Genomic DNA, 13988 nt, shown 5'->3' on the forward strand with positions numbered 1-13988 from the left:
CAATTATGAATAAAATTATCATTAAACAATTGCATTTTTGAAAAATCTATCTCCCAAGTATTTTTTCTGAAAACAAAAAGTTACAATTTTCATGGGAAGGTAGGAGTCCATATGATAGTTAAATGATTCTCCCCTATATGTGATTGACAGAAACCAATAGAACTAATTGTCACAAAATCATTACTGCATTGACCATTTATTAACCAACTTTATTGGGACCCAAAGAGATCTAGATGCATCATTAAGTAATATCTGGAGGAGGGGAGGTGACAAAGAAAGAAACAACTTTAAGGTCATTATAGAGTGGAGGAAATTTGCATGTAATGCCTAAGTGTGCATTTTGCATGGCCAGAAGGACAGCCTAGTGAAAGGAGTGAAGGGCAATTCTACTTAGAATACTGTAGGCAATTACGAAAAAGATGAGTGTGAACTGATACCTCCAAAGCTAAGCATAACATATCATTAGGAAAATGACCATCTTCAACTTTGAGTAACTGGTTAATTTGTACTATGTTAAATAGAAAAGCCATCATGAGCTAACAGTTTATACTGTGGGTGATATCTTAATAGTCCCAGTTACATATTGAAACAGCACAATTATTTAGGATGGGGGAAAGTTTTGCATCATCACAGACACTCATTATTGTAGGCAAATTGGCTACATATTTAAAGTATCTGCTAATATTTTCAAATTGTAAGTTCATCATTATACATTAGTGCATAAAAATGGTGAAAATAAAGTACTTTAGCTTGTTTCAGAAACTATTTGGTAGAAAAAAAGGAGATTACCACACACTAAAAACACAACTAGAATAGAGTAAAACAATTTCTTGATTTAGCTTTATAGAGAGCTACATTCAGCTGATAGAGATTTTGGAATAGTTTTCTGAAAGTGAGGGACTTTTTGCATCTTTCTTCTGGTAAGACTTAAATGGGCTTAGCTAACCCTAAGAGACAAGGAAGAAGAAAAAATGGGAGATTAGGATAATTTATTTTTGAATATTTCCAAAGTGAATATTAGAATAATTGAACATAATTATGCATAAAAAGTAATAGAATAATTTTAGAAAAAATTGTCTTGTTTTAATGAAGTATAATTTATATGTAAAAAGATACTTTCTATGCTCTTCTGCTACCTTCTCTTTTTCCTTTCCTATCTGTTCTATTTTCTATGGCTAAATTCATCCCATTCTCCTAGGCCCAGCTCAAAGCCAACTCTTCCAAAAAGTTTTTCCATAATCCTTTATTTGAGAATAACCTGTTTTTGCTCTAAATTTCAATAGCACCATATCTTTATTTCTCTACGGCTCTTTCTCTCTCTGTCCTACAGTGGGATCAATTGTGTACATGTTACTTATCACTCTTACTACTTTCCTAGAATCCTTGTCTGATACCCTCATGTCCCTCACAGTATCTACTGTTGAGTCTTTTATAGTATATAGTGTTGAATAGATGATTGTTGAATACATGAATGTCAGACTTAATGTGTACCTACACTGTGAAGATATAAAATAAGAGCATCTCTTCCCTCAAGGAGAATACAATATGCAGAATTCTATTTATTATATTTATTGACAAAATATTTATGTGTTTCTGAGATATCTTAGTGCTAAACCAGAATAAAGAAATCAGGTCATGAAATTAATTAAAATGATACTAATGTTCTCAAAAAATGATATTAATATTCTCTATTGCAATAATTATAAAGTATCTATTTTGGTCAAAACATGGCCTCAATACTCAGAGTTTCTGGCACACTAGAGGTTCTCAGTAAAGATTTGTTGAATAAATGAACAAAAGATAAATGAATGCATTAATGAATGAATGAAATTAATATTATTTCAGAAAACTGTGAGGAAGAATTTTTAAATATAGTACCAACTTGTAATAGAAGTAGATAAATACTGAGAAAATTCATGACATATGTATTAAATTCCTATATTTAGATTATTTCTATTGATTTAACTATGCCAGCAGAAGATGATATTAGCAGTTTAGTTAAATAAGCACTTATTAAATGATTATACATGTCAGAGAGTATACTCACCATACAGTGACAATACTTACTTAAAATTTTTTTAAAAAATTTTTATTGTTATGTTAATCACCATACATTACATCATTAGTTTTAGATTAAAATTTTTTTAAATATATTTTAGTATTTGCCCCTAACAATTTGAGGAGTCATTTGCAAGCTGTTATATATTTAAATAAATATAAGTGAAACAACTATAGAGTAACCAAGTATTAGAAGGTAGAAGTGAGAGGAAGTTCATTTTTTATAAGAATCAGTCTAGAACTGTTTTTTTTTTTTCCCAAGTGGTGGCTCTTTAATTGGGTTTTTAAAAGTATAATTTGGATTTATGGAGGAAAATGGGAGAAAGTTTCTAAAGTGGAATAAAGAGAAATATATGAGCATAAAACATCTCCATCATTAACAAAAAATATGAATAATATTTTGGCACTGTCATGGTCAAAGTCAGAAGAAATTCCAATTTAGAAGCTGAAGGTACAACACTAAATTATGTGTGACTTAGCAGAACTGATATAAAAAATAAAAATCTTTAGAGAAAATGGTCTTTAAATGACTAGTTAGTCAGCACAGGTGAAGACAGAATTTGTGGAAATTATAAAGTAGAATCTGGCAGGTACCTAAATGGAATAATTATATCATCTTCAATAAAGAGTCTAAGGGAAGTTCACAAGGTAACAACCCTAAAAAGGTTCACCTGGAGTTCAGAAGCTGTAACAACTTTAATTAATCCCCAGTTGTCTTGTAAGGTGTCGTTAGTTCTGGAAATTTTCAAATGGATCAGAAGAGAGACTTCTCTAAAGATTCCTTAGGAGGCAGCTCAACATAATGACATTATTAAGGACTGGTAAAGATGATGATGATCTGAGGGGTCTTAGACCATCTTTTTCTCTTACTCTGTGTCAATGAGGATAAAAAGTTTAAAAAAATGGATTGATGAGCTTATTATGCAAGCTTTAAATTGCAGGACTAGTATTGCAGTTTCCAGGGGAACTCAATTATTTGAAGTCTTTGGCTTAAGACAAGTTACATCCTATGATTAACAACTTTAATTGGACTAAATATTAAATTCTGTCCATGTTCTGATACCCCATTTTTTATGTACTCCTCAAAGACATTAACATTTTCAGAGATCAATCTTCTGAAATTATATAAATTCATATACGTTTTACATATGTATTTGTTGATTTTTTATTAGGGTTAATTTTGATAACTAAACTACTTATCTAAGTAGTCAATTCGTATTTAAAAACACGCAAAAAAATACCTTTTATAAGACTTCAATAAGAAAACATATTTTACATATTTATATACATCACATCGTTTTACCAACGAATTGACTTTTCCCCGTGCCCAAATTCTCAGCAAGAACCTATACCAAACTAAAGCCATAGATGTAGAAAAAAAGTTACTGACATATACCTAGATTGAAACAGTAATACTGCAAATGAAAATCAAAAGACCAATTTTGATCATTGATTCTAATGACAATTTAATTTGGATGTGAAATGTTAAGAAACTCTAATTTTTCAGTGTAATATTTTAACTGCAGATTGGTATAATAGGCAAAATATAAAAATGGAAGACTTTGCTTTCCTTAAATCATGAATCAGGTGAGGAATTCGCTAGGAAAAGAATCTTCTTTTCTGCAAATTACAAAGGAATGAGCTAGGAGAGCGAATATACATCTCTTTCTGATATATAAGTTCCCAACGTTGATCACTCTTTGAATATCTGTACAGTCAGGGTCTATGCAATAGGGAAAAAATGCCACTCTTAAATTAGGATAATTTGAGGAGAATTTAATACGGGAACTCTCTGGTGGCAGAGTGCAGGGAAACCACAAGGGACAATGCAACGCCCTGGCATTAGGATCCCTGGGGCAAGGTGTTTGTCACCAAAATTAGGATTGAAAGGAGACAGAGAAAGTGGTTTGGAGAGGCCTCCTGATAGGAGCTGAGGCTTTTGATTCAGAATGGGAGCCATGGCCATTCTGCAAAGAGAGAGCTCAGGGAGTTAATGCCCTGACCTCACTCTCCTCCCTCCTTCCAGTTTCCCACATTTGCTCCCATTGGCTGAACCCATTAAGAGGCAGAGGAAAAGAAACCTAGTAGATGGCACCGCTGTTAGTCATCCCCAGAGCAGGCTGGAGGGAAGAGTGGAAGTGGGAAGGCAAATGGAAGAGAGGCAGCACAACATCCAAAAATTGTATCAGACCCCCAACAACTAGTAATTGTATATATTAGTGTCAGTTGCTTGAAGATATAAATAATGAATTTACTGGATTGTCATGGAAACAGTAATGCCTTTAAATGGGTTTGTATTTTATTAATGAGAAAACATCTATGAACTAAAAAAAACTCATTCAATACTTGCAGTAACATTTGAGGCGGGAAAAAAACCAAAGCTTAAAAATGTCAAGTGATTTTCCCAAGTTCATTCAAGTAGTAAATGTTGGATTCAAAATCCTATCAGCTAACTCTGGAGGCCTTAGACATAAAGACTAATAAATAGTATCTGAAAATCTGAGTCAATTCATTGAGTTAACAGATTTCTGTTATTATCTGAACAAGCCACAGAGAATATGCATTTAATATAATAAGAATGTAGTAAGTTATCTGCATGCTTTGTGAAAGGTTCTGACCAAAGGACAAATTCAAGCAAGAAAAAAATGCAATTTACCTATTAACTATTGTTTTTAGGCTATAAATGTAATGCAAGCCCTTGTGTTTGATACCAAGAGTCTACAGAAACCCTTCTAATGAGAACTTAAATGTAAGTCATTGCAGTTATCCAGTAATTTAATAAAAGTTATCATATTAAGTATATAACAGCTTGTCCTATTCATTTAAGTGGTACTATTCAGTATAAAATGACTCACTCTCATTTTGTAATTCAATTCTATTATGTTTCAAACTATAGTCAATGATGAGATTGAATTTACAGAAGGTTATTGGATTTGAGATCTTTTCCCACAGTTATTCTACAAGTGAGCTGTATTTTTCATGCCATCAACAGACCTCTGCATACATGAACAGTGGGTTGGGTATTGTCTGGATTTACTTCAACAAAGAGAGATTCCAGCTCTTGATACACACTTTTTTTTTGTCCTTATCTGGAATACTTATTTTAGGCATCAGGATACTTGCTATTGATTTTAGGAAAGGAACAATGTGTTTTCTCAAATTATTCATTATATATTTATTGAATTTGTTGATTTTTTATTACTGAGGGTTAATTTTGATAACTAACCTTGCCCAAGTAGTCAATTCATATTTAAAAATATGCAATAAAATGCCTTTTATAAGACTTCAATAAGAAAAGCTAGAAAACCATTTTCCCTAGTCATTTCTCTCAAGAAAACTTAAGGAGTGTCCCAGTTAGTAACTGAAACCTGTTTAATCATTTACTGAGATCAGGATATGTCAGTAGTCAGTCATTTCTTCTCAGCAGATTACTTTAGAACTGGAGACACCCCTCAAAAGGAAACAGGAAAGTACTGGGCAAACCATATGCAATCAGAGCCTCAGAAATGGGAACTGTTAGATCATCTTAGACTCTTGAAGAACCTGATGTGTTGCAAAAAGCCTAATACTAAGGACACTTAAAGAGTCTAAGGTGAAATTCTGGCTTCAATGGTCGTTAAAGATACTTAGCTCCACCAAAAGAAAAAACATACATAACAGATAGTTATCAACATATTTAGGGGTCATAAATGCTCACGAGTGTATATAATTGTCAAGGTGTAACAATAAGGAGTGGTAGACACTGCAGCAAACTGGAAAACATTTGCTCTGTGGAAAGCAACTTCAAGTTTAGGATACTGTGGCCATATAGTTCATGTAGAGTAAAGGGCCCAGGGGAGCTAGATCTTCTTTTTTCCCCAAAGAAAACCTGTTTTCTGGTTATTATTGCTGCATAACAAACCATCCCAAAAACAAGTGGTATAAAATAACCATCTTTGGGGCACGTGGGTGACTCAGTCGTTAAGCATCTGCCTTTGGCTTAGGTCATGGTCCCAGGGTCCTGGGATTGAGCCCCTCACTGGGCTCCCTGCTTGGCAGGAGGCCTGCTTCTCCCTCTCCCACTCCCCTGTTTGTGTTCCCTCACTGTCTCTCCCTCTGTCAAATAAATAAAAACAAAATCTTTAAAAAACATTTTATTATGCTCTCTTATATTTGAGGATTTTGTGTATCAGGAATTCTAACAAAGCATAGTAGGGGTGGTTAGCTTCTTCTCCTCTATGTCTGGAGGCTTAGCAAGAAGGCTCAAAAGGTAAGGATAACTCAATGGCTGGGGTGTGGAATCATCTGGAGATTCTTCTCTCATCTACCTGGCAGTTGATGCTGGATGTCAGCTGATATCTAAACTGGGGCTGCTGCTTGGGATGCTCATGTAGTACTCCATGTTGCTTGGGCTTCGTCACAGCATGGCAGCTGAGAGCACCAGATATAAGTATCCCAAAGAACAAAACAGAAGCTGCATTGCCTTTCACAACTTAGCCTCAGTCTGTTAGTTATAAGTAAGTTACAAGTCCAGCCAGATTCAAGACAAAGGGTCTTAGACCTCACCCCTCATTGGGGAACTGGCATGGTTCAAGGATGGAAAATTGTATTGTGGATGTTTTTGGAAAATATAACTTGCCACATCAGTTTTTCAGTGTAATACTCTGATTTTTAGACACTGGCAACTAATTTTTGAAAGTTAAACACTCTAGAGATTAAACCAAATATATCTGTAGGTAGCCATAGTCACTATTTTCTAAATTCTGTTCTATATATAAGCAAGATAGAGAAGAAGTCAGTATCCAGAAAATGCTTCCAAGGACATGGAATTAAGGAGTCCTTCCAAATGGCTATTTGAGGGCACTCTATGGATTGTGAAGGATGTCCCGAAATCCAGGTATGGACTGTTTGGAGACAATTAGAGAAGAAGATGGACATGCAAATAAACATGTAACATGTGATGAGCACTGTGCTAGAAGGCTGTGCCAGAGGTTATGAGAGAACATAGGAGGCCATCGAGTAGAGGGTTATGAGAAAGTACAGAAGCTTTCTTAAAAAGAGCTGATGCCCTGCTGTGATTTAACTGGGTAAATAAAATTTAGCCAGGCAAAGCTATGTACAAAGACAAAGAAATTTTATACCACTTCATTACTAAAGAGCTGCATGTCCTTCAGGTGAATCAAATTATAAGATACTTAGGAGTGGTAGGGAAGTTATCTGAAATGATAGGAAAGGAACAGGAAGGCCTGGATATAGCACTCCTATGTAAGAAAAGAATGATTTTTGGATAGAGTTTGAGGTTGTCATTGTATCTAGAAGTTGGTAAAGCCGAATTCGGCTTTGGTGAAAATTATGATCATCCTTTTTTTTTGCATCAGCCTGATTTGCTCATTTGAGCTCAGCAAGTTCTCTATTAGTTGCTATTCCATCCTTTTTCTGAATGATTTGTCTGCACTTCCATTGCTTTCTTTGGTTTCTGAATCAATTTGCACTTAAAAATAAAACAAAACAAAAAACCCCAAAAAACCTCCAGGTCTTACTTTTTTGCAGCTGAACACTGGTAATGAGAGAAGGGAGGTATTTTTCTTGAAACACCTGTGGTCAAGATGGAAAATATGGACTTTGTGATCTTTAAATTGTAGAGTGGGGAAAAAAAAAGACACTTTAGCTCCTGGGGGTACCTCAGAAAAGGGAACAGAATTTATCTCAGATGCATATGGAATAGAGCCAAAATGAGATAGAGATATCAGTAATTCTCCATAATTAGATTTCCTGTTATAATAATCTCAAAATCCTATTTTACTGTTTCATTAAGTTTATTATTTATTAAGGGCCTGCTATTTTCTAGGCACTAGGAGGAGAATAGTGAACTCTATGATATATTTAAGTACAGGATCACAATTCTATAAGTAACAATACTGTGGACCAGATGTTTCATATTCAGAATTGTTTATATTTTATAAGGGCAGTACAATGCATATATTATTACTGCATCTGGGCCAAGAATATATATTAATATGATTGCATTGAAATAAATGAGTAACTATAGTAGGCAGGACATAAATAGCTATAAAGAGTTTAACATTTTAGGTAAGAATTTTGTTGCCTAATGATTTCAGACACCCAATTTAAGAAAAAAAATTTTTGGTTTCAGAGTTGTTGAATTTAGAATTCAAGTATAAATAATTGTGGATTTGTATTATATAATATTCAGTAAGACTGAATTATAGAAGATGTGTGAAAGAAGCAAGAGAAGAGTCTGAAGGGCTAGTCAGGGAACACTTGACCATTTCTAAAGGAAGTAAGTTTCTAATAAAAATAATAACCATAATACAGAGCAGCTGCTATATGCAGAGGCCTATATTAGGTACTTTATAACATGATCATATGAGGTAAACAGTTTTATCCTCATATTACAGATAAAGGAACTAGGTTGAAAATGTTTACTTTGCCCAGGACTAGACAAGGTTTGAACTGTCCAATTCCAAAGACTGGGCACTTTGTACTAATACCATATTGCTTCCCAAACACTTTATTTTGTTTTTTAACACCTCAGCTTATTAGGAAACTCTTAAGCTGAAGTAATATCTTCTCCATTTATATACATTGATCAGTAATCAGCTTGTGAAGCTACACATAATAAATCTAGTTTTGTTCCACCTATCAGCTTTTCTTTATGAAGATAATGTCCCTCTATCAATATGCAGAATGTGATAGAGTGCATTCTTGGCTACAATTCTTCATCCTCCGCCCCCGTGTGTGATTGTTCAGTATCTCTTACAAAAGATGTAGATTGTTTTCCTGACTCCTCACTATCCCATATCCTGCTTTGACTAATAGAATAATGTCACATCTTATGCCTATACATTAAGAGGACTACGCGTTTCCCATTTGCTCTCTTGCTGTTGCCATGAGAAAAGCTTCACTAGGTAGCTATTGTGCCCTTAGTCTGAGTTCCGTAGTGAACACATGGGCAGTCCAAACCTCAAGGCCAATCCCAATTCCATCCAAGCTTGGAAAAGAGCGCCCAGTGATCCTAGCCTAGATTAGCTAACCTCTAGCCGAACAAAAACACGTGAATTGTCTCATGTTGTATGATAATAATATTTTGTGATTGTTTGTTAAGCAACATTATTGTACCACTAATAAGCCAGTGTCCAGGATCAGTGCCCACATAGATACAGTTTTCCTCAACTGTTCTTGGTTCATCATGACTCCCATTTCACTAAATACCCTAGTTGTTCTCTCATAAAACCACTCCAGTTGTCCAAGTGTCCATTCTGAAGTGTGGCACAATGATCTTGAGGTACCTTATATCAGATGAGAGTTGACTGGTGCAAAGATACAGCATTATTATATCCTGTGTAATAATGCTTCTTACTTTATGGTACTTCATCATCCTGCCATGTGGTTTCCTTTTTTTTTTTTTTTTTAAGATTTTATTTATTTACTTGAGAGAGAGACAGAGATGGAGAGAGCATGAGTGGGGAGGAGAGGGAGAAGCAGGCTCCCTGCTGAGCAGGGAGCCCGATGTGGGACTCGATCCCAGGACCATGGGATCATGACCTGAGCCGAAGACAGATGCTTAACCACCTGAGCCACCCAGGAGTCCCTACCATGTGGTTTTATTAAGTGGCTGTCACATTAGTGGGTTTTATTGAATTTGTTTTCAACTGAAAACCTAGTTTCTTCCTAAATGAACTTCTGTCAAGCTAGTTCTAACACCATCCTGCATGTTTGCAATTGATTTTTTAACCTAAATGCAGAAATGTACATTTATCTCTGTGACATTTCACCTTGTTGTTTAGGCCTTCTATTGCTGATTTAGAACTAGTTTTTTGAATACTAATTCTTAAAATCAGAATAGTAGTTATACATCTTAGCATATCTTATATTTCCTTATCAAGTACCTTTCAAAAAAAATTTTTAGAAAAATAGAGTACCAAGGACATAGCTCAGGAGCAACCTGTAAGTTGACATTGACCACTAATTAAAATTCTGTGAGAACAGTTGTAAACATAGCCACAAATCTACTTGGCTGTACTGTCAGGCAGCTTAGAAATTATTCACAAAGAAATTATGTAGTATTTTAAAACTACTTATTCATTTACTCAAAAAGCATTCATTGAATGTCACTATTCTGCACCTACGTATTCAAAGCAAGTAAGGCAGAGCCTGGATGTTGATTTATTCACAATTAGTGCAGGTTTGTGTGTGTGTGTGTTTTGTTGTTGTTGTTTCGTTTTGTTTTGTTTACAAAATATAATCCTGGACTTCTGTATAAGAAACACTGCAAAATGAAATTATAGATCTTGGGGGCCCTGCTGAGGCCAGCTGATTTAGAATCTGAAGAATGGGGGGCTCAGGAATCTGTATTTTTGGCACAGTATCCTTGTGATGCTTATGCACACTAGCTACTGAGAGCCATTGTGCTAGAGGAAGAGACAGATTTTAAAGAACATTCTGGAACAATGAGAGCTGTTCTACATGAAGATGTCAACAAGGTCTTATAGAAGGCAAGTGGGAAGGGGTAACACCTTCCCTGGTAATGCTTTAATAAGAAGCCAACCATTGAGTGGATCCCAAAGGATAATGGATACCTTCTTAGGTGAAGAAGTAGAGGAAGTTCCATCTAAATAGAAGGATGCCATGGTGAGAGGCATGGGGCCATGAAAGGATTCATGAATTGGAAGACATTCTATTATGTTGGGGTGTGGGGTTTGGTAATAGGGGGAGTGATAGGGGAAAGGCTGGGTAGGTCATTAGAATGTAGACAGAGAAGGGACTTGTATGCCATACTAAGGAATTAACATTCACAGTCAGGATTAGAGAAAAGAGAAACATGAAAATACATAATTACAATTCAGTTCATAGCATGCCACAGTGGTGGTGTACAGAGACACTTAAATCACCTGATTTAAGTTATATTTTGAGAGTTTTTGGAAGAACGGGGCTTTGTTTCCTCACGTAAAGAAAAGAATTTATCAAAACAGAATCACTGGTATTAATTCATATATTCTTTTCCCAGACTTTGTTTTATTTGTTTCAATTTCCAAAGTCTGGTGCATGAAAACAATCCTTTAATAAGTAAAAAGTGGTTCTGGAACATTATGCAACAGAGGTGAGATTCCATCTATGTTTGAGTGGGGAAGAATATAAATCACCATTAACACAGTCATAGTGCAGCTTGCACCAATGAATTCAGCCTCAAAGTCAACTAGATTAGAGTATTGAAATAATTAGAAATTATACTGATGTTTACAGCATTGAAATCTTACTGATACTCATGAATTATGACTCAGCCAAAAAGATAATGTATATACAGTTGGAATTATGTCCATTTCAAACTAGGGTTCAGTAGCTTCTATGTACTTGTACCAAAAGCATGTAACAGTTCATTTAATAATGTCATGTATCACTGAGCCTAATTAATCAGTCAGTTGAAGGTCTTATTTATAGACAATAATTGCTATGTTCTAATGACAATTCCATGCAATAAAACAGAAGATTAGTGTTTTTGTTATAAAATTACTCACCCTTCATTTATGTAATAAAGGGTCAAAGTAAGCAAAAAAATACAAGCCAAATTGGAAACAAATAATTAAAGAGTGTCTATAAAAAGAGACCATTTTCAGAAGTGTATGTGCAGTGTTGAATCCAGACCAGCAAAAGTATATCTAAATGTATTTCTCTCTCATTTGGAGCATGAGGTTGCACTCTCAAAACACCCATTTTCTATAGAGTAGATCATTGCAAAGCTGATCATAATTCTACACTAGATGCCTTATATAGATCATCTATCTTGATCATTAATCTATGAGCAGAACAAATATGTCACTTCCCTCATGAATAATCAGCCTATTTTTCATCCTGTGAACATTAAACACATCAACTGAAACTTAAGAGGGCATGATGGTTATTTCATGTTTCAGAGTATTTCAAGAAGATGAAATCTCTTTCAGCATTGCAACCTTTATGAATATGAAAGAGAAACTTTATGTCTATAACTTTATTGATTGGACAATTACCTGTTATTAATATTTACTGAGTGCCTGCTATGTACTAGGCACTTATCATGGGGCTGTCACGGGTTATTTCATTAATACTTGAGGTAAATATTATTATTTCCATATTAAAGGTGAAGAAACTGGAGTTCAGAGAGACTAAATGATTTGTCCAAGATGACACACTCAATGGAAATGGAAAATAACAGTTTTCAATGTTAAGTTCAAATACTTTTCTTTTTATATTCTGTGTATCATTTTTAGAAAAAAATACCGATTTTCCTCCAAATGGATCAGGGAATGGACTGTGGACTTTCTCTGACTCATAATGCGCTACCTTTGAGTGAGAGACTTATATCTTTAACTTCTAAAACAAATTGGCCAAGATAACTGCAGACGATTATCTCTCGCTCTCTCTCTCTCTCCCCCCCCATCCATCCATCCATCCATCTTTAATATATTTAATTTACTAGTTAGTTTTGGAAGACACAAATTTATATTCTATTTATACACAAATACGGCCACTCTATAACACAATGCTTTTTGTGTAACACTATTGGTTGAACAGAGTGAATGAATGAATGAATGAATGAATGAATTTCAAAAATATTTTAAAACTATTCATGCAATCTTGAAGGAATTCCAAAGATACTTTAAAAATACATATGTATCTAAAGCATTGATCTTTTCCCTTGTTAGAACTCTGAAAACTGCTGATATTAGAGCAGGGAAAGGGTATTTGCATTTTAGTTGAAACACATACACATAAAAAGGAATGTATTTCATGTAATATTTTTGAGCACACACACACACAAAATTATCAACATATTTCAAAGTTTAAAAATATCTTAGGGTCACCTGGGTGGCTTAGTTGGTTAAGCATCTGACTCTTGATCTCAGCTTAGGTCTTGATATCAGGGTCATGAGTTCAAGCCCCATGTTGGGCTCCATGCTGAGCGTAGAGCTTAGTTTAAAATATACATATTTATATATTTTAAGAGAATTTCATTTCTTTAAAATTTGTTTTGATTATTTCTGTATTAGTAATGTATAAGTTATGCAGTTGAGGTTGTTTCATATGGTTTCTTTTTATACCAAGTTTTTATTTACTAATGAGTGCAATGATAGTGAGTTCCCAACAAAGCAAATGATCATATATGTGAACACTAATTTCTAGTATCAGAAAGGTTAGCTTGTATGTTTTAATTCTCCAATTGCCCTCAGAATAAAGTCCAATTTCTAAATGGAAAAATTCTTGAGTGGGAAATGAAATGTATAAGATATGAACACATAATGGTGCTTAAGTAATTTAAGCTATACATTTTTCATATTTAAATCTCTTATTAATTCCAATGGTATTGGTATTTTTTATTTTAATCTCCAAGCATGAGATTAAGAATTTTAAACTATGCATAGGGGGATTCACTCATAATTAGCAGTTATAGCATTTGTTTTTTTTTTCCTATGCTTTTTCCTTATGATTGGATATATCATAGTTGTGTTTTATATTTACCTATTTTAATAATAATTCAGGATATTTCATTCCTAAACTCTTGAAACTAATTGGTAGCAGTCCAGTAAATATTATGAGTCTTCACTTCTGTCTACTGTAGTATTAATCTTGGCAGTGGATTCAGAGACCATCAGTCATTTGTACAATTTAGTAATAAAATTCAAACACATTTGGTTGCTTTTCAAAATATACCAGTGTGTTGCGATCATAATCTACATGCTAGGTTTACAGCTTTGTAAGTAGCACTTTCATGGAACTTTATGAAATTTAACAGAAGGATTTGATCACCATATAAATGGATATAAAAGTAAAGAACTACATGGGGCGCCTGGGTGGCTCAGTTGGTTAAGCGTCTGCCTTTGGCTCAGGTCATGATCCCAGGGTCCTAGGATCGAGCCCCGCATCAGGTTCCTTGCTCAGCAGGGAGCCTGCTA

At 34.5% G+C, this 13988-nt stretch overlaps 1 protein-coding gene across 2 annotated transcripts in view; it reads left to right on the plus strand.

Moving 5' to 3' along the window:
• KHDRBS2 (KH RNA binding domain containing, signal transduction associated 2) overlaps window positions 1-13988 on the plus strand; it is a 561940-nt gene that overhangs the window by 520802 nt on the left and 27150 nt on the right. The gene's annotated exons all lie outside the window — the stretch shown is intronic.

This window comes from Neomonachus schauinslandi, chromosome 8, assembly GCF_002201575.2.
Source record: "Neomonachus schauinslandi chromosome 8, ASM220157v2, whole genome shotgun sequence".
In the NCBI taxonomy this organism is placed as follows: domain Eukaryota; kingdom Metazoa; phylum Chordata; class Mammalia; order Carnivora; family Phocidae; genus Neomonachus; species Neomonachus schauinslandi.